This window comes from Pseudophryne corroboree (assembly GCF_028390025.1).
Source record: "Pseudophryne corroboree isolate aPseCor3 chromosome 3 unlocalized genomic scaffold, aPseCor3.hap2 SUPER_3_unloc_25, whole genome shotgun sequence".
Lineage (NCBI taxonomy): Eukaryota > Metazoa > Chordata > Amphibia > Anura > Myobatrachidae > Pseudophryne > Pseudophryne corroboree.
Genome location: NW_026967514.1, coordinates 266,727 through 290,000, shown reverse-complemented (window position 1 = coordinate 290,000; position 23,274 = coordinate 266,727). Strand labels below are relative to the sequence as shown.

The window sequence follows — 23,274 nt, the reverse complement described above, 5'->3', positions numbered from 1 at the left end:
GTAGGAATGACTTCTTCTGGAATGCCTTTTCCTTTTAGGATCTGGCGTTCAACCGCCATGCCGTCAAACGCAGCCGCGGTAAGTCTTGAAAGAGACAGGGACCCTGTTGAAGCAGGTCCCTTCTCAGAGGTAGAGGCCACGGATCGTCCGTGACCATCTCTTGAAGTTCCGGGTACCAAGACCTTCTTGGCCAATCCGGAGCCACTAGTATCGTTCTTACTCCGCTTTGCCGTATAATTCTCAATACCTTTGGTATGAGAGGCAGAGTAGGAAACACATACACCGACTGGTACACCCAAGGTGTTACCAGCGCGTCCACAGCTATTGCCTGCGGATCTCTTGACCTGGCGCAATACCTGTCCAGTTTTTTGTTGAGGCGAGACGCCATCATGTCCACCATTGGTCTTTCCCAACGGTTTATTAGCATGTGGAAAACTTCTGGATGAAGTCCCCACTCTCCCGGGTGAAGATCGTGTCTGCTGAGGAAGTCTGCTTCCCAGTTGTCCACGCCCGGGATGAACACTGCTGACAGTGCTATCACGTGATTCTCCGCCCAGCGAAGGATCCTGGCAGCTTCTGCCATTGCACTCCTGCTTCTTGTGCCGCCCTGTCTGTTTACATGGGCGACTGCCGTGATGTTGTCCGACTGGATCAACACCGGTCTTCCTTGAAGCAGAGGTTCCGCCTGGCTTAGAGCATTGTAGATTGCTCTTAGTTCCAGAATGTTTATGTGAAGAGACTTTTCCAGGCTCGACCACACTCCCTGGAAGTTTCTTCCTTGTGTGACTGCTCCCCAGCCTCTCAGGCTGGCATCCGTGGTCACCAGGATCCAATCCTGTATGCCGAATCTGCGGCCCTCCAATAGATGAGCCCTCTGCAACCACCACAGAAGAGATACCCTTGTCCTTGGCGACAGGGTTATCCGCAGGTGCATCTGAAGATGCGACCCTGACCATTTGTCCAACAGATCCCTTTGGAAAATTCTTGCATGGAATCTGCCGAATGGAATTGCTTCGTAAGAAGCCACCATTTTTCCCAGGACTCTTGTGCATTGATGTACAGACACCTTTCCTGGTTTTAGGAGGTTCCTGACCAGGTCGGATAACTCCTTGGCTTTTTCCTCGGGAAGAAAAACCTTTTTCTGAACCGTGTCCAGAATCATCCCTAGGAACAGCAGACGAGTTGTCGGCATTAATTGGGATTTTGGAATATTCAGAATCCATCCGTGCTGCTTTAGCACCTCTTGAGATAGTGCTAATCCCATCTCTAGCTGTTCTCTGGACCTTGCCCTTATTAGGAGATCGTCCAAGTATGGGATAATTAATACGCCTTTTCTTCGAAGAAGAATCATCATCTCGGCCATTACCTTTGTAAAGACCCGAGGTGCCGTGGACAAACCAAACGGCAGCGTCTGAAACTGATAGTGACAGTTTTGTACAACGAACCTGAGGTACCCCTGGTGTGAGGGGTAAATTGGAACGTGGAGATACGCATCCTTGATGTCCAAGGATACCATAAAGTCCCCTTCTTCCAGGTTCGCTATCACTGCTCTGAGTGACTCCATCTTGAACTTGAACTTCTTTATGTACAGGTTCAAGGACTTCAGATTTAGAATAGGCCTCACCGAGCCATCCGGCTTCGGTACCACAAATAGAGTGGAATAATACCCCTTCCCTTGTTGTAGAAGAGGTACCTTGACTATCACCTGCTGAGAGTACAGCTTGTGAATGGCTTCCAAAACCGTCTCCCTTTCGGAGGGGGACGTTGGTAAAGCAGACTTCAGGAAACGGCGAGGTGGATCTGTCTCTAATTCCAACCTGTACCCCTGAGATATTATCTGCAGGATCCAGGGATCTACCTGCGAGTGAGCCCACTGCGCGCTGTAATTTTTGAGACGACCGCCCACCGTCCCCGAGTCCGCTTGAGAAGCCCCAGCGTCATGCTGAGGCTTTTGTAGAAGCCGGGGAGGGCTTCTGTTCCTGGGAAGGAGCTGCCTGTTGCTGTCTCTTCCCTCGACCTCTGCCTCGTGGCAGATATGAATAGCCCTTTGCTCTCTTATTTTTAAAGGAACGAAAGGGCTGCGGTTGAAAAGTCGGTGCCTTTTTCTGTTGGGGAGTGACTTGAGGTAGAAAGGTGGATTTCCCGGCTGTAGCCGTGGCCACCAAATCTGATAGACCGACTCCAAATAACTCCTCCCCTTTATACGGCAAAACTTCCATATGCCGTTTTGAATCCGCATCGCCTGTCCACTGTCGCGTCCTAAAGCTCTTCTGGCCGAAATGGACATAGCACTTACCCGTGATGCCAGTGTGCAGATATCCCTCTGTGCATCACGCATATAAAGAAACGCATCCTTTATCTGCTCTAAAGACAGTAAAACATTGTCCCTATCCAGGGTATCAATATTTTCAATCAGGGACTCTGACCAAGCTACCCCAGCACTGCACATCCAGGCAGTCGCTATAGCTGGTCGTAGTATAACACCTGCATGTGTGTATATACTTTTTTGGATATTTTCCATCCTCCTATCTGATGGATCTTTAAGTGCGGCCGTCTCAGGAGAGGGTAACGCCACTTGTTTAGATAAGCGTGTTAGCGCCTTGTCCACCCTAGGAGGTGTTTCCCAGCGCTCCCTAACCTCTGGCGGGAAAGGGTATAATGCCAATAATTTCTTTGAAATTATCAGCTTTTTATCAGGGGCAACCCACGCTTCATCACACACGTCATTTAATTCTTCTGATTCAGGAAAAACTATAGGTAGTTTTTTCACACCCCACATAATACCCTGTTTAGTGGTACCTGTAGTATCAGCTAAATGTAACGCCTCCTTCATTGCCAAAATCATATAACGTGTGGCCCTACTGGAAAATACGGTTGATTCGTCACCGTCACCACTGGAATCAGTGCCTGTGTCTGGGTCTGTGTCGACCGACTGAGGCAAAGGGCGTTTTACAGCCCCTGACGGTGTTTGAGGCGCCTGGACAGGCACTAATTGATTGTCCGGCAGCCTCATGTCGTCAAACGACTGCTTAAGCGAGTTGACGCTATCCCGTAATTCCACAAATAAAGGCATCCATTCTGGTGTCGACCCCCTAGGAGGTGACATCCCCATATTTGGCAATTGCTCCGCCTCCACACCAATATCGTCCTCATACATGTCGACACACACGTACCGACACACAGCAGACACACAGGGAATGCTCTAAACGAAGACAGGACCCACTAGCCCTTTGGGGAGACAGAGGGAGAGTCTGCCAGCACACACCAAAAAGCGCTATATATGACAGGGATAGCCTTATAATAAGTGCTCCCTTATAGCTGCTTTATATATATCAAAATATTGCCATTAAATTTGCCCCCCCTCTCTGTTTTACCCTGTTTCTGTAGTGCAGTGCAGGGGAGAGACCTGGGAGCCGTCCTGACCAGCGGAGCTGTGAGAGGAAATGGCGCCGTGTGCTGAGGAGATAGGCCCCGCCCCTTTTTCGGCGGGCTCGTCTCCCGCTATTTTGTGAATCCAGGCAGGGGTTAAATATCTCCATATAGCCTCTGGGGCTATATGTGAGGTATTTATAGCCTTTTAATAGGTTTTCATTTGCCTCCCAGGGCGCCCCCCCCCAGCGCCCTGCACCCTCAGTGACTGCGTGTGAAGTGTGCTGAGAGGAAAATGGCGCACAGCTGCAGTGCTGTGCGCTACCTTTAGAAGACTGCAGGAGTCTTCAGCCGCCGATTCTGGACCTCTTCTTACTTCAGCATCTGCAAGGGGGCCGGCGGCGCGGCTCCGGTGACCATCCAGGCTGTACCTGTGATCGTCCCTCTGGAGCTGATGTCCAGTAGCCAAGAAGCCAATCCATCCTGCACGCAGGTGAGTTCACTTCTTCTCCCCTCTGTCCCTCGTTGCAGTGATCCTGTTGCCAGCAGGAATCACTGTAAAATAAAAAACCTAAGCTAAACTTTCTCTAAGCAGCTCTTTATGAGAGCCACCTAGAATTGCACCCTTCTCGGCCGGGCACAAAAATCTAACTGGAGTCTGGAGGAGGGTCATAGGGGGAGGAGCCAGTGCACACCACCTGATCTGGAAAAGCTTTACTTTTTGTGCCCTGTCTCCTGCGGAGCCGCTATTCCCCATGGTCCTTTCAGGAACCCCAGCATCCACTAGGACGATAGAGAAAAGAATTTACTTACCGATAATTCTATTTCTCGTAGTCCGTAGTGGATGCTGGGAACTCCGTAAGGACCATGGGGAATAGCGGCTCCGCAGGAGACTGGGCACAAAAGTAAAGCTTTAGGACTACCTGGTGTGCACTGGCTCCTCCCCCTATGACCCTCCTCCAAGCCTCAGTTAGGATACTGTGCCCGGACGAGCGTACACAATAAGGAAGGATTTTGAATCCCGGGTAAGACTCATACCAGCCACACCAATCACACCGTATAACTCGTGATACTATACCCAGTTAACAGTATGAACTATAACTTGAGCCTCTCAATAGATGGCTCACAACAATAACCCTTTAGTTAGGCAATAACTATATATAAGTATTGCAGACAATCCGCACTTGGGATGGGCGCCCAGCATCCACTACGGACTACAAGAAATAGATTTACCGGTGAGTAAAATCTTATTTTCTCTGACGTCCTAGTGGATGCTGGGAACTCCGTAAGGACCATGGGGATTATACAAAAGCTCCCAAACGGGCGGGAGAGTGCGGATGACTCTGCAGCACCGAATGAGAGAACTCAAGGTCCTCCTCAGCCAGGGTATCAAATTTGTAGAATTTTGCAAACGTGTTTGCCCCTGACCAAGTAGCAGCTCGGCAAAGTTGTAAAGCCGAGACCCCTCGGGCAGCCGCCCAAGATGAGCCCACTTTCCTCATGGAATGGGCTTTTACTGATTTAGGCTGCGGTAGTCCAGCCGCAGAATGCGCCAGCTGAATTGTGCTACAAATCCAGCGAGCAATAGTCTGCTTAGAAGCAGGAGCACCCAGCTTAGTGGGTGCATACAGGATAAATAGCGAGTCAGTTTTCCTGACTCCAGCCGTCCTGGAAACATAAATTTTCAAGGCCCTGACTACGTCCAGCAACTTGGAATCCTCCAAGTCCCTAGAAGCCGCAGGCACTACAATAGGTTGGTTCAAGTGAAAAGCTGATACCACCTTAGGAAGAAACTGGGGACGAGTCCTCAATTCTGCCCTATCCATATGGAAAATCAGATAAGAGCTTTTACATGACAAAGCCGCCAATTCTGATACACGCCTGGCCGAAGCCAATAACCTGACCACTTTCCACGTGAGATATTTCAGATCCACGATTTTAAGCGGCTCAAACCAATGTGATTTTAGGAAACTCAACACCACGTTGAGATCCCAAGGTGCCACTGGGGCACAAAAGGGGGCTGAATATGCAGCACTCCCTTTACAAATGTCTGAGCTTCAGGTAGTGAAGCCAGTTCTTTCTGGAAGAAAATCGACAGAGCCGAAATCTGGACCTTAATGGAACCCAATTTTAGGCCCATAGTCACTCCTGACTGTAGGAAGTGCAGAAATCGACCCAGTTGAAATTCCTCTGTTGGGGCCTTCCTGGCCTCACACCACGCAACATACTTTCGCCAAATACGGTGATAATGGTTTGCGGTTACTTCTTTCCTGGCTTTTATCAGCGTAGGAATTACTTCCTCCGGAATGCCCTTTTCCTTTAGGATCCGGTATTCAACCGCCATGCCGTCAAACGCAGCCGCGGTAAGTCTTGGAACAGACAGGGCCCCTGCTGTAGCAGATCCTGTCTGAGCGGTAGAGGCCATGCGTCCTCTGATAGCATTTCTAGAAGTTCTGGGTACCAAGCTCTTCTTGGCCAATCCGGAACCACGAGTATCGTTTGTACTCCTCGTCTTCTTATTATTCTCAGTACCTTTGGTATGAGAGGCAGAGGAGGGAACACATAAACCGACTGGTACACCCACGGTGTCACTAGAGCGTCCACAGCTATCGCCTGAGGGTCCCTTGACCTGGCGCAATACCTCTCTAGTTTTTTGTTTAGGCGGGACGCCATCATGTCCACCTGTGGCCTTCCCCAACGGTTTACAATCAGTTGGAAGACTTCTGGACGAAGTCCCCACTCTCCCAGGTGTAGGTCGTGTCTGCTGAGGAAGTCTGCTTCCCAGTTGTCCACTCCCGGAATGAACACTGCTGACAGTGCTAAGACGTGATTTTCCGCCCATCGGAGAATCCTTGTGGCTTCTGCCATTGCCATCCTGCTTCTTGTGCCGCCCTGTCGGTTTACATGGGCGACTGCCGTGATGTTGTCTGATTGGATCAGTACCGGCTGGTTTTGAAGCAGGGGCCTTGCCTGACCAGAATATTTATGTGTAGGGACGACTCCTGACTTGACCAAAGTTCTTGGAAATTTCTTCCCTGTGTGACTGCCCCCCAGCCTCGAAGGCTGGTATCCGTGGTCACCAGGACCCAGTCCTGTATGCCGAATCTGCGGCCCTCTTGAAGATGAGCACTCTGCAGCCACCACAGTAGGGATACCCTGGTCCTTGGAGACAGAGTCATCAGCCGATGCATCTGAAGATGCGATCCGGACCACTTGTCCAAGAGGTCCCACTGAAAGGTTCTTGCATGGAACCTGCCGAATGGAATTGCTTCGTAGGAAGCTACCATTTTTCCCAGGACTCGCATGCAGTGATGCACCGACACCTGTTTTGGTTTCAGGAGGTCTCTGACTAGAGATGACAGCTCCTTGGCTTTCTTCTCCGGGAGAAACACTTTTTTTTTTTTCTGGTCTGTGTCCAGAACCATCCCTAGGAACAGTAAACGTGTCGTAGGAACCAGCTGTGCTGTTGTAGCACTTCCCGAGATAGTGCTACCCCGACCAATAACTGCTCCTTAGACCTCGCCCTTATTAGGAGATCGTCCAAGTACGGAATAATTAAAAACTCCCTTATTTTTCGAAGGAGTATCATCATTTCGGCCATTACCCTGATAAATACTCTCGGTGCCGTGGACAGACCGAACGGCAACTTTTGGAATTGGTAATGACAAACCTGTACCACAAAACTGAGGTACTCCTGGTGAGGATGGTAAATGGGGACATGCAGGTAAGCATCCTTGATGTCCCGAGATACCATGTAATCTCCCTCGTCCAGGCTTGCAATAACCGCCCTGAGCGATTTCATTTTTAACTTGAACCTTCGTATAGAAGTGCTCAAGGATTTCAATTTTAGAATGGGTTTCACCGAACCATCTGGTTTCGGTACCACAACATTGTGGAATAATAACCCCGGCCTTGTTGAAGGAGGGGTATCATGATTTTCCCCTGCTGGAAGTACAGCTTGCTGATTTGAGCTAACGGCGAGAGGGAGTTGCCTCGGACTCCAGCTTGTATCCTTGTGATACTACATGCAGAACCCAGGGATCCACCTGTGAGCGAACCCACTGGACGCTGAAGTTCTCGAGACGCGCCTCCACCGCACCTGGCTACACCTGTGGAGTACCCGCGTCATGTGAAGGACTCAGAGTTAGCGGGGGAAGAATTTGATCCTGGGAACTGGCTGACTGGTGCAGCTTTTTTCCTCTTCCCTTGTCTCTGTACAGAAAGGAAGCGCCTTTGACCCGCTTGCTTTTCTGAAGCCGAAAGGACTGTACCTGATAATACAGTGCTTTCTTAGGCTGTGAGGAAACCTGAGGTAAAAAATTTTCTCTATCGTCCTAGTGGATGCTGGGGTTCCTGAAAGGACCATGGGGAATAGCGGCTCCGCAGGAGACAGGGCACAAAAGTAAAGCTTTCCGATCAGGTGGTGTGCACTGGCTCCTCCCCCTATGACCCTCCTCCAGACTCCAGTTAGATTTTTGTGCCCGGCCGAGAAGGGTGCAATCTAGGTGGCTCTCCTAAAGAGCTGCTTAGAAAAAGTTTAGCTTAGGTTTTTTATTTTACAGTGAGTCCTGCTGGCAACAGGATCACTGCAACGAGGGACTGAGGGGAGAAGAAGTGAACTCACCTGCGTGCAGGATGGATTGGCTTCTTGGCTACTGGACATCAGCTCCAGAGGGACGATCACAGGTACAGCCTGGATGGTCACCGGAGCCGCGCCGGCGGCCCCCTTGCAGATGCTGAAGTAAGAAGAGGTCCAGAATCGGCGGCTGAAGGCTCTTGCAGTCTTCTAAAGGTAGCGCACAGCACTGCAGCTGTGCGCCATTTTCCTCTCAGCACACTTCACACGCAGTCACTGAGGGTGCAGGGCGCTGGGGGGGGGCGCCCTGGGAGGCAAATGAAAACCTATATATTGGCTAAAAATACCTCACATATAGCCCCCAGAGGCTATATGGAGATATTTAACCCCTGCCATAATCCGTTGAAGAGCGGGAGACGAGCCCGCCGAGAAAGGGGCGGGGCCTATCTCCTCAGCACACAGCGCCATTTTCTCTCACAGAAAGGCTGGAGAGAAGGCTCCCAGGCTCTCCCCTGCACTGCACTACAGAAACAGGGTTAAAACAGAGAGGGGGGGCATTAATTGGCGATATTAATATATATATAAAGATGCTATAAGGGAGAAACACTTATATAAGGTTGTCCCTATATATATTATAGCGTTTTTGGTGTGTGCTGGCAAACTCTCCCTCTGTCTCTCCAAAGGGCTAGTGGGGTCCTGTCCTCTGTCAGAGCATTCCCGGTGTGTGTGCTGTGTGTCGGTACGTGTGTGTCGACATGTTTGAGGACGATGTTGGTGAGGAGGCGGAGCAATTGCCTGTAATGGGGATGTCACTCTCTAGGGAGTCGACACCGAAATGGATGGCTTATTGAGAGAATTACGTGAGAATGTCAACACGCTGCAAGGTCGGTTGACGACATGAGACGGCCGACAAACAATTAGTACCGGTCCAGGCGTCTCAGAAACACCGTCAGGGGCTTTAAAAACGCCCATTTACCTCAGTCGGTCGACACAGACACAGACACGGACACTGAATCCAGTGTCGACGGTGAATAAACAAACGTATTTCTCATTAGGGCCACACGTTAAGGGCAATGAAGGAGGTGTTACATATTTCTGATACTACAAGTACCACAAAAAAGGGTATTATGTGGGAGTGAAAAAACTACCTGTAGTTTTTCCTGAATCAGATAAAATAAAATGAAGTGTGTGATGAAGCGTGGGGTTACCCAGATAGCAAATATTGGCGTTATACCCTTTCCCGCCAGAAGTTAGGGCGCGTTGGGAAACACCCCTTAGGGTGGATAAGGCGCTCACACGCTTATCAAGTGGCGTTACCGTCTCCAGATACGGCCGCCCTCAAGGAGCCAGCTGATAGGAAGCTGGAAAAATATCCTAAAAAGTATATACACACATACGGTGGTTATACTGCGACCAGCGATCGCCATCAGCCTGGAGATGCAGTGCTGGGTTGGCTTGGTCGGATTCCCTGACTGAAAATATATTATTGATATAGAGCATTTAATAGGATGCATTCTATATATATGTACGCGAGATGCACAGAGGGATATTTGCACTCTGGCATCAAGATAAGTGCGTTGTCCATATCTCCCAGAAGATGTCATGGACACGACAGTGGTCAGGTGATACAGATCCCATACGGCACATGGAAGTATTGCCGTATAAAGGGAAGGAGTTAGTTGGGGTCGGTCCATCGGACCTGGGGACCACGGCAACAGCTGGGAAATCCAACCTTTTTACCCCAAGTTACATCTCAGCAGAAAAAGACACCGTCTTTTCAGCCTCAATCCTTCCGTTTCCATGAGGGCAAGCGGGCAAAAGGCCAGTCATATCTGCCCAGACATAGAGGTAAGGGAAGTAGACTGCAGCAGGCAGCCCCTTCCCAGGAAAAGAAGCCCTCCACCGCGTCTGCCAAGTCCTCAGCATGACGCTGGGGCCGTGCAAGCGGACTCAGGTGAGGTGGGGGGGTAGTCTCAAGAGTCTCAGCGCGCAGTGGGATCACTCGCAAGTTGACCCCTAGATCGTACAAGTATTATCCCAGGGGTACAGATTGGAGAGTCGAGACATCTTTTCCTCGCAGGTTCCTGAAGTCTGCTTTACCAACGGCTTCCTCCGACAGGGAGGCAGTATTGGAAAAGATTCACAAGCTGTATTTCCAGCAGGTGATAATCAAAGTACCCCTCCTACAACAAGGAAAAGGGTATTAGTCTTCCACACTATATTGTGGTACTGAAGCCAGATGGCTTGGTGAGACGTAGTCTAAATCTGAAATCTTTGAACACTTACATAAAAAGGTTCAAATCAAGATGGAGTCACTCAGAGCAGTGATAGCGAACCAAAAAAAAAAAAAAAAAAAAAAAGGGGACTATATGGTGTCCCTGGACATCAAGGATTACCTCCATGTCCAAATTTGTCCTTCTCAACAAGGATACCTCTGGTTCGTGGTACAGAACTGTCAATATCAGTTTCAGACGCTGCCGTTGAAGTATCCACGGCACCCCGGGCCTTTACCAGGGTAATGGCCGAAAAGATGATTCTTCAAAGAAAAAAGGCATCTTAATTATCCCTTACTTGGACGATATCCTGAAAAGGGCAAGTTCAAGAGAACAGTTGGACGTCGGAAGAGCACTATCTAAAGTAGTTCTACGACAGCACGAGTGGATTCTAAATATTCCAAAAATCGCAGCTGTTTTCCGACGATACGTCTGCTGTTCCTAGGAATGATTCTGGGCATAGTCCAGAAAGAGGTTTTCTCCTGGAGGAGAAAGCCAGGGAGTTATCCGAACTAGTCAGAAACCTCCAAAAACCAGACCAGGTATCAGTGCATCAATGCACAGGAGTCCTGGGAAAAATGGTGGCTTCTTACGAAGCGATTCCATTCGGCAGATCTCACGCAAAAAATTTTTCAGGGGGATTTGCGGGACGAATGGTCCGGATCGCATCTTCAGATGCATCAGCGGATAATCCTGTCTCCAAGGACAAGGGTGTCTCTTCTGTGGGGGCTGCAGAGTGCTCATCTTCTAGAGGGCAGCACGTTCAGCATTCAGGACTGTGTTCTGGTGACCACGGATGCCAGCCTGAGAGGCTGGGGAGCAGTCACACAGGGAAGAAATTTCCAAGGAAGTGTGGTCAAGTCTGGAGACTTCTCTCCACATGAATATACTGGAGCTAAGGGCAATTTACAATGCTCTGAGCCTAGGAAGACCTCTGCTTCAAAGTCAACCGGTGCTGATCCAGTAGGACATCATCATGCCAGTCGCCCACGTTAACAGACGGGGCGACACAAGAAGCAGGAGGGCAATGATAGCAAGGATTTTTCGCTGGGCGAAAAATCATGTGATAACACTGTCAGCAGTGTTCATTCCGGGAGGGGACAACTGGGAAGATTTCCTCAGCATGTATGAATTCCACCCGGAAAAGTGGGAACTTAATCTGGAAGTTTCCACATGATTGTAAACCGTTGGGAAAGACCAAAGGTGGTTATGATGGCGTCCCACATGAAGCGCCAGGTCAAGAGACACTCAGGCAATAGCTGGGACGCTCTGGTAACACCGTGGGTGTACCAGTCGGTGTATGTGTTCCATCCTCTGCCTTTCATACCCAGTGTATTGAGAATGATAGGAAGGAGAGGAGTAAGAACTATACTCGTGGCTCCGGTTTGGCCAAGAAGGACTTGGTACCCGGAACTTCAAGAGATACTAAGAAGGGTCTTGATTCAGCAAGAATCATGTCTGTTCCAAGATTTACCGCAGCTGCGTTGACGCCAGGGCGGGTGAACGCCGGATCCTAAGGGAAAAAGGCATTCCGGAAGAGGTCATCCCTACCCTGGTCAGAGCCAGGAAGGAGGTGACCGCACAACATTATCACCGCTTAGGTGAAAATATGTTCCATGGTGTGAGGCCAGGAAGGCTCCACGGAAGAATTTCAACTAGGTTAATTCCTACATTTCCTGCAAACAGGAGTGTCTATGGGTCTCAAATTGGGGTCCATTAAGGTTCAAATTTCGGCCTGTCGATTTTCTTCCAGAAAGAAATTGGCTTCAGTTCCTGAAGTCCAGAAGTTTGTTAAGGGAGTACTGCATATACAACCCCCTTTTGATGTCTCCAGTGACACTGGGCGATCTCAACGTAGTTTTGGGATTCCTAAAATCACATTGGTTTAAAACAACTCAAATCTGTGGATTTGATATATCTCACATGGAAAGTGGCCATGCTGTTGGTCCTGGCCGCGGCCAGGCGAGTGTCAGAATTGGCGGCTTTGTCTCACAAAGCCATATCTGATTGTCCATTCGGACAGAGCAAAGCTGCGGACTCGTCCCCAGTTTCTCCTTAAGGTGGTGTCAGCGTTTCACCTGAACCAGCTTATTGTGGTACCTGCGGCTACTAGGGACTTGGAGGACTCCAAGTTGCTGGATGTTGTCAGGGCCCTGAAAATATAGTTTCCAGGTCGGCTGGAGTCAGGAAATCTGACTTGCTGTTTATCCTGTATGCACCCAACAAGCTGGGTGCTCCTGCTTTTAAGCAGTCGATTGCTCGTTGGATTGGTAGCACAATTCAACTTGCACATTCTGTGGCAGGCCTATCACAGCCTAAATCTGTTAAGGCCCATTCCACAAGGAAGGTGGGCTCATCTTGGGCGGCTGCCCGAGGGGTCTCGGCATTACAACTCTGCCGAGCAGCTACGTGGTCGGGGGAGAACACGTTTGTAAAATTCTACAAATTTGATACCCTGGCAAAAGAGGACCTGGAGTTCTCTCATTCGGTGCTGCAGAGTCATCCGCACTCTCCCGCCCGTTTGGGAGCTTTGGTATAATCCCCATGGTCCTTTCAGGAACCCCAGCATCCACTAGGACGATAGAGAAAATAAGAATTTACTTACCGATAATTCTATTTCTCGGAGTCCGTAGTGGATGCTGGGCGCCCATCCCAAGTGCGGATTATCTGCAATACTTGTACATAGTTATTGCTAACTAAATCGGGTTATTGTTATTGTGAGCCATCTTTTCAGAGGCTCCGCTGTTATCATACTGTTAACTGGGTTCAGATCACAGGTTGTACAGTGTGATTGGTGTGGCTGGTATGAGTCTTACCCGGGATTCAAAATTCCTCCCTTATTGTGTACGCTCGTCCGGGCACAGTATCTAACTGGAGTCTGGAGGAGGGTCATAGGGGGAGGAGCCAGTGCACACCACCTGATCGGAAAGCTTTACTTTTGTGCCCTGTCTCCTGCGGAGCCGCTATTCCCCATGGTCCTTTCAGGAACCCCAGCATCCACTACGGACTCCGAGAAATAGAATTATCGGTAAGTAAATTCTTATTTTCTTCCCAGCTGTTGCTGTGGATACGAGGTCCCAGAGACCATCCCCAAACAATTCCGCACCCTTATAAGGCAGAATCTCTATGTTCCTTTTAAAGTCAGCCTCACCTGTCCAGTGCCGGGTCTCTAATACCCTCCTGGCAGAATGGACATTGTATTAATTTTGGATGCCAGCCGGCAAAATATCCCTCTGTGCATCCCTCATATATAAGACAACGTCTATTAATATGCTCTATGTTAGCAATTGATTATCCCTGTCTAGGGTATTATATTATCAGACAGGGTATGACCACGCTGCAGCAGCACTATCCATGCTGAGGCAATTGCAGGTCTCAGTATAGTACCTGAGTGTGTAAATACAGACTTCAGGATAGCCTCCTGCTTTTTATCAGCAGGCTCCTTCAAAGTGGCCGCATCCTAAGACGGCAGTGCCATTTTTGACAAACGTGTGAGCGCCTTATCCACCCTATGGGATATTTCCCAGCGTAACCTATCCTCTGGCGGGAAAGGGTACGCCATCAGTAACTTTTTAGAAATTACCAGTTTCTTATCGGGGGAACCCACGCTTCTTCACACACTTCATTCACTCATCTGCTGGGGGAACAAAACACTGGCTGCTTTTTCTCCCCAAACATAAAAACCCTTTTTAGTGGTACTTTGGTTAATGTCAGAAATATGTAACACATTTTTTATTGTCGGGATCATGTAACGGATGTTCCTAGTGGATTGTGTATATATCTCAACCTCGTCGACACTGGAGTCAGACTCTGTGTCGACATCTGTGTCTGCCATCTGAGGGAGCGGGCGTTTTTGAGCCCCTGATGGCCTTTGAGACGCCTGGGCAGGCGCGGGCTGAGAAGCCGGCTGTCCCACAGCTGTTATGTCACCCAGCCTTTTATGCAAGGAGTTGATACTGTCGGTTAATACCTTCCACCTATCCATCCACTCTGGTGTCGGCCCCACAGGGGTTGACATCACATATATCGGCCTCTGCTCCGTCACCACATAAGCCTCCTCATCAAACATGTCGACACAGCCGTACCGACACACCGCACACACACAGGGAATGCTCTGACTGAGGACAGGACCCCACAAAGCCCTTTGGGGAGACAGAGAGAGAGTATGCCAGCACACACCAGAGCGCTATATAATGTGGGGATTAACACTATAACTGAGTGAATTTTCCCCAACAGCTGCTTGTATATACAATATTGCGCCTAAATTTAGTGCCCCCCCTCTCTTTTTAACCCTTTGAGCCTGAAAACTACAGGGGAGAGCCTGGGGAGCTGCCTTCCAGCTGCACTGTGAAGAGAAAATGGCGCCAGTGTGCTGAGGGAGATAGCTCCGCCCCTTTTTCGCGGACTTTTCTCCCGCTTTTTTTATGGATTCTGGCAGGGGTGTTTATCACATATATAGCCTCTGGGGCTATATATTGTGATTGTTTTGCCAGCCAAGGTGTAAATATTGCTGCTCTGGGCGCCGCCGCCCCCCCCCCCCCCCCCAGGGCCCTGCACACATCAGTGTCCGCAGTGTGAGGTGTACATGAGGAGCAATGGCGCACAGCTGCAGTGCTCTGCGCTACCTTGGTGAAGACTGAAGTTTTCTGTGTTTTTTTATTATTTTATTTAAAAAAAAGTATTCATTATTTTAATTTTTTTTGTGGGGTGGGGGGCGCCAAATTACCGCCTTGACCCGGGTGACAGGAATCCTAGTTTCGGCTTTGCTATCAGGACCTATCCCGCTGGCCTAGCTCCTCCCCCTTGTGTCGTGGCCCCTCCCTCTGAAGGAAAGGGTCCCTTAGCCCACTTGAATCTAGCATCAACCATACTAGATCCAAGTGGCCCAAGGGACCTTTTCCGTAAGGGGGAGGAGCCGCAACACAAGAGGGAGGAGCTAGGCCAGTCCTACCCACGCCACCACCGAGCCTGAAGCGTGGCGAGCGTACTATTCGGGTAACCTGTTCGGCCGTAGCTCCTCCCCCTGGTGACGTGTCTCCTCCCCCAGGTACGTCAGAAGGTCCCTTATCCCACTCCGATATAGAATCAACCGCCCCCGGTCTCCTCCTCCAGGTAATGGCCGCCGCCCCCTCTCCTGCCGGGCAGGGCGTATGTGCTGCAGTGTGTGCTGCATGCAGTGTATATTACCAGTGTAGGCCACTTGGATCTAGTATCAACCGACCGAGGACGGAGCCTTGTGTACAGGAAGTGGCGGGGCGGTGTTTTCGGGTCACCGTCTGCATAGCGCATAGGATTATGGGTACTGGGAGTTGCAGTCACTAAACAACCAGGAGCAGCCCCGCCCACTCTCCCGCTCATAAGCCGGAGAAACCCGTCACTCATCATCTAAGCAACGCCCATTCTACCGTTCATAGGCCGAAGCTCCCGTCACTCAGGCACACCCGCTCCTGTGTCCCGCTATTAGTCGAACCGACCCTTCGCTCATTCACACACCCTCCTGCCCATAGCTCGCAGCCCCGCCCATTCTACCGTTCATAGGGCGCAGCGTCCAGTCACTCATCAACAAGCACCGCCCACTCTACCCGCAACTTGTCGGAGTGCCGTCACTCAATCACCTTCTCTCCCTCCCATAGGCCGCAGCACAGTCCCCGCCTTCAGCTGCCTCCCGCCCCCCGGCCACTCTATTCATCATTATCTGCTGCTCACACAGACTAAGCCACCATGGCGGCGCCCATAGAGAGCCAGCAACATGGCGCCTGCCCCATCTTGATGCTGTCCTGTGTGTGTATGACAGCGTGTGTACAGATCAGGGTTCTGTCTATGTAGCCTACAGATCAGTGGCGTGCCATGAGGTTATTGGCTGGGTAGGTACAGGTATATATACAGATATATAGATATATATATAGATAGATAAAAATGTATATATATTTATCACCTCCCTGTCCCTGCAGCCCAAGTGATCTGGAGGTGAGCTGCCCAGTCACTTCCCACCCAGTCCAACTCCCCCCCTCCCCCCCCTCACTATATCCTCGTGGAGCACCAGAGGCCGGAAACACTTAACAAATAACCAAATAAGGATGTTACTCACACTCCGGCCCTTCCCCACCATAACTATTTATTGGTTGCTATGGAAACCCGTATACACAGGGTGATAAGCACATATCCAATAGGTATAATAGTATTCAATAATCAGATTTAAATCTGATTTGTGAAGTGTTTCCGGCCTCTGGTGCTCGACGAGGATATAGTGACACACGGACGGCGCAGTCATGTGACCGAAAGAACGACGTCCTCCGTGACGCAAATGCGTACTTTGTCACGTGTCATCATCTAGACAAATAGGATGGACTTGCACTCTAAAGACCCACAAAGTACACCAGCGCACCCCAGGCGAAGGGGGTTTATGACACCCGGTCATGTGATTAGAACCACATGACCGTGGGTAGGTTATTCGACCAATGGGACTGCCAGAATAGCCGATCATGTAATGTGTAACATCACATGATCAGTAGGTTGTAGTTACACTGTCAAACGTTTTTCTCTGACGTCCTAGTGGATGCTGGGAACTCCGTAAGGACCATGGGGAATAGCGGCTCCGCAGGAGACGGGGCACAACTAAATAAAGCTTTAGGACTACCTGGTGTGCACTGGCCCCTCCCCCTATGACCCTCCTCCAAGCCTCAGTTAGATTTTTGTGCCCGACCGAGCTGGGTGCAATCTAGGGGGCTCTACTAAGCTTCTTAGAAATAAAGTTAGTTTTAGGTTTGTTATGTTCAGTGAGACCTGCTGGCAACAGGCTCACTGCATCGAGGGACTAAGGGGAGAAGAAGCAAACCTGCCTGCTTGCAGCCAGCTTGGGCTTCTTAGGCTACTGGACACCATTAGCTGCAGAGGGACCGAACACAGGCCCAGCCATGGAGTCCGGTCCCAGAGCCGCGCCGCCAGCCCCCTTACAGAGCCAGAAACAAGAAGAGGTCCGGAAAATCGTCGGCAGAAGACATCAGTCTTCACCAAGGTAGCGCACAGCACTGCAGCTGTGCGCCATTGCTCCTCATGCACACCTCACACTGCGGTCACTGATGGGTGCAGGGCGCTGGGGGGGGGGGGTTGCCCTGAGCAGCAATATTAACACCTTGACTGGCAAAAATACATCACATATAACCCCCAGGGCTATATGGATGTACATTAACCCCTGCCAGAATCCATAAAAATGCGGGAGAAAAGTCAGCGAAAAAGGGGCGGAGCCTATCTCCTCAACACACTGGCGCCATTTTCCCTCACAGCTCCATTGGAGGGAAGCTCCCTGGCTCTCCCCTGCAGTTAATACACTACAGAAAGGGTTAAAAAAGAGAGGGGGGGCACAATTTAGGCGCAGTATACAATATATATGCAGCTATAAGGGAAAACACTTTTTTATAGGTGTTATCCCTGTGATATATAGCGCCCTGGTGTGTGCTGGCATACTCTCCCTCTGTCTCCCCAAAGGGCTTTGTGGGGTCCTGTCCTCTATCAGAGCATTCCCTGTGTGTGGGCTGTGTGTCGGTACGGCTGTGCCGACATGTATGTGGACTATAATGAGGTGGAGGCTGAGCGAATGCCTGTAAATATGTTGTCACCCCCTGCGGGGTCGGTACCGGTGTGGCTAAACTTATGGAAGGATTACGTGAAAGTGTCAACTCCTTACATAAAAGGTCGACGACACAGAACAGCCGGCTACTCAGCTTGTGCCTGTTCCAGCGTCTCAAATGTCATGGGGGGCTCTAAAAACGCCCGCTACCTGAGATAGCAGACACAGATGTCGACACGGATACCGACTCCAGTCTCGACGACGATGAGACTAGTGTACCCTCCAAATAGGTCCACCCGTTACATGATTGAGGCAATGAAAAATGTATTACACATTTATGATTATACCCCAGGTACCACATAAAAGGGTATTGTGTTTGGTGAGAGAAAACTATTAGTAGTTTTTCCTGCATCTAAGAAATTAAATGAGTGTGTGAGGAAGCGTGGTCTTCCCCCGGTAAGAAATTGATAATTTCTAAACGGTTATTGGCAGCGTACCCTTTCCCGCCAGAGGATAGGTCACGTGGTGAAACACCCCATAGGGTAGATACAGCGTTGACACGCTTTTCAGAAAAGGTGGCACTACCGTCTCCGGATACGGCCGTCCTGAAGGAACCTGCTGATAGGTTATAAGATATAGTCACACACTAGGGCATTATATTGCGACCAGCCCTTGCTTCGGCATGGATGTGCAGGGCTCCCGCTGCGTGGTCAGATTCCCTGTCGGAAAATAACTATGGATAGGGACAATATTTTGCTGACAATAAAGCATATAAAAGACGTGGTCTTATACATGCGTGATGCACAGAGGGATAATTGCTGGCTGGCATAAAAAATAAGCGCTAGGTCCATTGCCGCCAGACGGGGGTTATGGACTCGGCAATGGTCAGGCGATGCCGACTCGAATCGGCACATGGAAGTTTGCCTTATAAGGGGGTAAAACTGTTTGGGGATGGTCTGTCAGACCTCGTTTCCACAGCTACTGCTGGGAAATCTACTTTTTTGCCACAGGTTACCCCACAACAAAAGAAAGCACCGTATCATCAAGTACAGTCCTTTCGGCCCCAGAAAAGCAAGAGGGCTAGAGGCTCATCCTTTTTGCCGTGAGGTAAAGGTAGAGGAAAAAGCTACAGCACACAGCTAGTTCCCGAGAGCAGAAGTCCTCCCTGCGTCCGGTAAGCCCACAGCATGACGCTTGGGCTGCTTAGGCGGACCCGGGTACGGTGGGGGCCCATCTCAGAAATTTCAGCGCCCAGTGGGCTCTCTCACATGGATCCCTGGGTCCTTCAAGTAGTTTCTCAGGGGTACAGGCTGGAGTTCGAGATGTTCGCCCCCCCGCCGTTTCATAAAATCTGCCTTACCGGCACCTCCCTCTGCCAGGGAGGCGGTGTTGGTGGCTATTCAACACTATAATCACAACAAGTGATTGTCAAGGTGCCCCTCCTTCAGCAAGGAAGGGGTTACTATACCACAATGTTTGTGGTACCGAAACCGGACGGTTCGGTGAGACCCATCTTAAAATTAAAATGCTTGAATCTTTTATATCAGAAGATTCAAGTTCAAGATGGAATCGCTCAGGGCGGTTATTACGAGCCTGGACGAGGGGGATTACAGGGTCTCCCTGGACATCAAGGATGCGTACCTGCATGTCCCCAATTACCCTCCTCACCAGGAGTACCTCAGATGTGTGGTACAGGACTGTCACTATCAGTTCTGGACGCTGCCGTTGGAGTTGTCCACGGCACCGAAGGTCTTTACCAAGGTAATGACCGAAATGATGATACTCCTTCGCAAGAAGGAAGTTTTTTATTATCCCGTACTTGGACGATATCCTGATAAAGGCGAGGTCCAAAGAACAGTTGGTAGTGGGGGTAGCACTCTCTCGGGAAGTGCTACAACAGTACGGCTGGATTCTCAATATTCCAAAGTCACAGCTGGTCCCGACGACACGTCTTCTGTTCCTGGGAATGATTCTGGACACAGACCAGAAAAGAGTGTTTCTTCCAGTGGAAAAAGCTGAGGAGTTGTCATCTCTAGTCAGAGACATCCTAAAACCAGGACAGGTGTCAGCATATCAATGCACACGAGTCCTGGGAAAAATGGTAGCTTCGTACGAAACATAATTCCATTCGGAAGGTTCCACGCAAGGACGTTCCAGTGGGACCTGTTGGACAAATGGTCCGGGTCCCATCTACAGATACAACAGCGGATAACCCTGTCAGCAAGATACAGGGTGTCGCTGCTGTGGTGGCTGCAGAGGGCTCATCTACTAGAGGGCCGCAGATTCGGAATACAGGACTGGGTCCTGGTGACCACGGATGCCAGCCTTCGGGGCTGGGGTGCAGTCACACAGGGAAGAAATTTCCAAGGAAATTTCGCTTCACATTAATATTCTGGAGCTAAGGGCCTTTTACAATGCCCTCAGTCAAACAAGGCCCCTGCTTCAGAACCAGCCGGTACTGATCCAATCAGACAACATCACGGCGGTCGCCCATGTAAACAGACAGGGCGGCACAAGAAGCAGGATGGCGATGGCAGAAGCCACAAGGATTCTCCGATGGGCGACCTACACCCGGGAGAATGGGGACTTCATTCAGAAGTTTTCCAAATGCGGAAAAACCGTTGGGTATGACCACGGGTGGACATGATGGCGTCCCGCCTCAACAAAAAGTTGAAAAGATATTGCGCAAGGTCAAGGGACCCTCAGGCGATCGCTGTGGACGTTCTAGGGACACCGTGGGTGTACCAGTCGGTTTATGTGTTTCCTCCTCTGCCTCTCATTCCAAAGGTACTGAGAATCATATGAAAGCGAGGAGTGGAAACTATACTCGTGGTTCCGGATTGACCACGAAGAGTTTGGTACCCTGAACTTTAAGAGATGCTTGCAGAGGACCCTTGGCCTCTGCCGCTCAGACAAGACCTGCTGCAGCAGGGAACCTGTCTGTTTCAAGACTTACCGCGGCTACGTTGAACGACATGGTGGTTGAACACCGGTTTCTAATGGGCATTCCGGAGGAAGTCATCCCTACCCTGCTCAAAGCCAGGAAGGATGTCACCGCAAATCGTTATCACCGCATTGGGCGAAAATATGTTGTGTGGTGTGAGGCCAAGAAGGCCCCGACGGAGGAATGTCAGCTGGGTCGATTCCTACAATTCCTGCAAGCAGGAGTGACGTTGGGCCTCAAATTGGGGTCCATCAAGGTCCAGATTTCGGCTCTGTCGATTTTCTTCCAGAAAGAACGGGCTTCACTGCCTGTAGTTCAGACTTTTGTCAAAGGAGTTCTGCATATTCAGCCTCCTTTTGTGCCCCAGTGGCACCTTGGGATCTCAATGTGGTTTTGGAATTCCAGAAATCACATTGGTTCGAACCACTTAAGACTGTGGATTTAAAATATCTCACGTGGAAAGTGGTCATGCTGTTGGCCCTGGCTTCGGCCAGGCGAGTTTCAGAATTGGCGGCTTTGTCTTGTAAAAACCCTTATCTGATTTTCCATATGGATAGGGCAGAATTGAGGACTCGTCCTTAGTTTCTCCCGATGGTGGTCTCCGTTTTTCACTTGAACCAACTATTGTGGTGCCTGCGGCTACTAGGGACTTGGAGGATTCCAAGTTGCTGGACGTAGTCAGGGCCCTGAAAATTTACGTTTCCAGGACGGCTGGAGTCAGAAAGTCTGACTCGCTGTTTATCCTGTATGCACCCAACAAGCTGGGTGCTCCTGCTTCTAAGCAGTCTATTGCGCGCTGGATGTGTAGCACTATTCAGCTGGCGCATTCTGCGGTGGGATTACCGCAGTTTAAATCTGTTAAAGCCCATCCCACGAGGAAGGTGGGCTCATCTTGGGCGGCTGCCCGAGGGGTCTCGGCTTTACAACTTTGCCGAGCAGCTACGTGGTCAGGGGAAAACACGTTTGCAAAATTCTACAAATTTGATACCCTGGCTGAGGAGGACCTGGAGTTCTCTCATTCGGTGCTGCAGAGTCATCCGCACTCTCCCGCCCATTTGGGAGCTTTGGTATAATCCCCATGGTCCTTACGGAGTTCCCAGCATTCACTAGGACGTCAGAGAAAATAAGAATTTACTTACCGATAATTCTATTTCTCGTAGTCCGTAGTGGATGCTGTGCGCCCATCCCAAGTGCGGATTGTCTGCAATACTTGTACATAGTTATTGTTAACTAAAACGGGTTATTGTTGTGAGCCATCTATTCAGAGGCTCCTCTATTATCATGCTGTTAACTGGGTTTAGATCACAAGTTGTACGGTGTGATTGGTGTGGCTGGTATGAGTCTTACCCGGGATTCAAAATCCTTCCTTATTGTGTACGCTCGTCCGGGCACAGTATCCTAACTGAGGCTTGGAGGAGGGTCATAGGGGGAGGAGCCAGTGCACACCAGGTAGTCCTAAAGCTTTCTTTAGTTGTGCCCAGTCTCCTGCAGAGCCGCTATTCCCCATGGTCCTTACGGAGTTCCCAGCATCCACTACGGACTACGAGAAATAGAATTATCGGTAAGTAAATTCTTATTATTGAATACTCTTAGCCAATTTAGGATCTAATCTAGAATCGGCATAATCGGCACCGGTATAAGAGTCCGTGTCGGTATCTGTGTCATCTAATTGGTCAACACTACATTTCAGTGATCCTTGTATTAAAGCATCATCTACTGATCTCTTCCAAATCTGCAGTTGAGAGTCAGATTCAGTAAACTTTTGATTTAACAGTGTAACATTAGCATTTAAAGCAGTTAACCAATCAGCCATCGGCGGTGCCGACAGGACCCCCCAAAACATTTGGTGTCCCCAATAAATAATCCCCTGAGAGGAAAGTTCTGCCTCAGACATGTTGTCTCCCTACCAGCACCCAAAAGAAAGCACCCAAAGGAATGGAGCCAGCTCACACCCCAGCGCCAAAGTGCAGGTCTGAAAACACCCTCAAGTGTCACAGAGCTGCAGCGCTATATATCTGTATAGAAATAATCTGCCCCCCCCCTCATTTTTATAGCCCCTGGTACTTGCCTGCTGTGAGAAAGGACCAGCGCTGCTGCTTGGAGGAGAAAATGGCGCAGAGTGAGCCTGGAGGAAGAAGCCCCGCCCCCAACATGCAGCGCTTCTTCCTGCTTATTTTTACATGTTTATCCTGGTGGGGGTTTGCAGGCAGTGCCAGGGCACTGTACAGATATGCCAGCCTTATTTTTGAGGTTTTTTTTGCTCCCCAGGGTGCCCCCAGCGCTCCGCACCCTACACCCAGCGTTGTGTACAGTCCGGGAGCCTGGCATGCACTGAGCAAATCATGCTGCGCGATACCTCTATATGCCGTCTTTGTTGAAGAGAAGATGTCTTTTCCTCACATACTCACCTGTCTTCTGACTTCTGGCTTGAAGAGGGGGGACGGCAAGCTGTGGGAGGGAGCATCTAGGAGAGCCTGGCGTTCGTCTCCCCTCAGTAGCTGAAGGCATCCTGTCAGCAGCAGCAGAGCACTGTAACTCATTAGAC

At 50.1% G+C, this 23,274-nt stretch overlaps 1 protein-coding gene and 1 pseudogene across 1 annotated transcript in view; one reads left to right on the top strand and one right to left on the bottom strand.

Moving 5' to 3' along the window:
* Positions 1-15,515, bottom strand: part of LOC134983823 (oocyte zinc finger protein XlCOF6-like) — a 69,382-nt pseudogene extending 53,867 nt beyond the window's left edge.
* A 26-nt stretch (positions 15,516-15,541) lies between these two features.
* Positions 15,542-23,274, top strand: part of LOC134983825 (oocyte zinc finger protein XlCOF6-like) — a 151,599-nt gene continuing 143,866 nt past the window's right edge. Inside the window, exon 1 of the mRNA XM_063949453.1 lies at positions 15,542-16,082. The gene's annotated coding sequence lies outside the window, so the exon portion shown is untranslated. The remainder of the gene's footprint in view (positions 16,083-23,274) is intronic.